At 37.4% G+C, this 2,500-nt stretch overlaps 1 long non-coding RNA gene across 1 annotated transcript in view; it reads left to right on the plus strand.

The window, feature by feature from the left end:
• LOC104831757 overlaps nucleotides 1-2,500 on the plus strand; it is a 113,829-nt gene that overhangs the window by 106,669 nt on the left and 4,660 nt on the right. The window lies entirely within an intron of this gene.

A 2,500-nucleotide genomic window follows, 5' to 3' on the forward strand; every position in this document is an offset into this window, starting at 1 on the left:
TGATGATAACAGCATTCCTTCACAGAATAAAATAGTTTTCCACCCTAATTGGAAAGCAGTATTGTCGGGACAAGTAGAAATCAATTTGGTGTAAATGTGGAAAGTGTCCTTCATAAAATCTTCTCCAAAATATTCTTTGTGTGTTAGATGCAGTTTTATTCAAGGCTCAGAGTAGTCGGTGTTGGCAGTGCTCTGCCTTTTCCTGCTCTGCTCCTGCTCTTTTGGAACAGAAAATCAAACATTCCTATAGAATTTTACTGGCAAAAAGTGAGTCGCTTCATCAAGAAATGAAGCATGATTCAGAGTGTGGCAACACTCGGGAAGGAACTGCCTGGGGAATGAAAGAAATGCTGTTTGGGGGCCAGAGCCACATGAAGCTTTTGACTGTGACAGCAAAGTAACATGCTCTGCCGGCAAAGAGCACGGAGAGTGGATGCAGCTGTATCAACAGCTTTCCCCACTCGTGGGGTACATATACAAAGCAAGCTTTACTGCTTAAGGCAGCTTTTTCAGCATATTTGCATTTACAGTTGCAACTTCTCTTGGATTAACTATGTCCATCGGGGATCTCGCTTCTCCACTCGCCTGAATAACCAAACTGTACGGGCAGAAGTCTGTGCTGTAAACATGGGTTAGGACAGATGAAAGTCCCTCAAGCTTTTAGCTGTATTTCAGTTTGATCATATTACCAAGCCCATATCATGGGACAAATGTATTCTAATGACATTTTAATATTATATTTTAAAAATTCTAAGTCATTATAATTGTATAAAAGTGTTTTGCAATTACCATTTTTCTTGCCAAGCCTAATAACTTCAATTTTATTGTTATGTCTGTGAATTAAAGCTCTAATGAAATGTTTACTACAAAAGACGAACATGAAAATAAAACCAAAAGATTCTCATTCCTCCTTCAAAACATTGCAGCCAATGTAGCAGTACTAATTAGAGTGCTTTTTCATACGCATTGGTAAGTGCTATCGCGGTGGCTAGCTGGGTACGGATGTGCCGGGCCAGTGCTTCTGTGCCTATGTGTCATCCTAAGAAGGATAGCTGCTGAAATTCTGCTGAAATTCTGAGAAATCTTGTCTCCTTCCCTCATCACATATAGGAGTAAAGGAGTCTGTTACGGGACTTGGCTGTGCTGTAATTCGCTGTGCCGCTTTCCTTCTAAGGCAATAATCTAGAAGAACTTGGAAAGACAGGGCAGAGTAGAAAAGAGGTAGTTTCCAAAGAATGAATAGATTTCTTTATAATTTTGAATAAAGAAAGCTCTACCTCTGTGTGTACACATGTGTTTCCTATAGTTGCATATCCTGCATTTCCATGTAGGAGTGAGTTTTAATCACTGTAATACACAATAACAAAAGGTACCTCAGTTCTTATTCTGTGCAATCAAGGTCAGAATTGGAAATTGAATTTATTCTGTGTTTAATCTGCAGGGGTTTGGGGTCCATTCAGCATGACACTGTTCATGTTATTTTTGTTAGCATTTTGGAAATACACGGGAAAAGTGATGGATACATGGGTTCGTTCATATGAGCTTTAAATACTGTGATTCTGTTTTGTTCCAGCTCCTCTAAGTGATGAGATTGTCCTGAAAATATCATAACTTCTGTGGCGTTTTTCCAGACCATGAAAAGGATGAACCTGTTTATACATATTCTCTTCCATGTCCAAAATATGTATTTTACTGCAATAAAGGTGAAGGGGGGGAGGGAAGATGGGGTGATTTTTTGTTTGTTTGTTTGTTTGTTTGTTTTCTAAATAACAGGACATGATCTTACTTTGAAATTTGTATTCCTGTTTCTAGTAAATTAGTCTGCATGACTTTTTGAAGATTAATGGTATCTTAATTTCTGCAAACATATGCTAATGGAAATGATGGGGATATTTAGTAATGCTTTGAGTATGGACTTAAAGCCAGTTAAGTATTGAAATGACCAGTAACCAAAGGGAACGGTCACTGATAATTAAACAGAAGTGATTCTGATCTAATGAAATCTGTATCTTTGCATGTTGAAAGACAGTGGCTTGTGAAAAGGAAAACTGATTTTTCACTCTTTCCTAACTTTATTGCATTTTTTTTTTTTCCGCGTGAAAAAGATCACAAGCTAAAATGTACCTTGGGGAACTTTTTTTTCCAGACCACTTAATTACTTGAAAAGATAATCTGAATAACATTTGATCAAATTTTTCATTAGAACTCCCTTTTAATTTTTCATTAGCTTCATAATTAACTGAATTTGTACAGTCATCAGTCTGTTTACAGCGTTTTGCTTTGTAAAGTGCTGTACCATAACCCAGTCTCTCTCTCTCTCTCTCTGCTTTCCAGATTATCACACAAAGTAGGATAAGGCGAGCGTGCATCCTTCTCCTGGTGACTGGGACATCCATTTCTCCATAGCATCAGACTAATAGATGTATTTCCATAGGTAAAAGGAAAATGGGTTTCTCACTCCAAGTCTTATTTGAATTTTCATTTCATTTGATTAAGGTAG

The sequence above is a fragment of the Haliaeetus leucocephalus genome, unplaced genomic scaffold, assembly GCF_000737465.1.
Source record: "Haliaeetus leucocephalus isolate CR32 unplaced genomic scaffold, Haliaeetus_leucocephalus-4.0 Scaffold1, whole genome shotgun sequence".
Classification (NCBI taxonomy): Eukaryota; Metazoa; Chordata; class Aves; order Accipitriformes; family Accipitridae; genus Haliaeetus; species Haliaeetus leucocephalus.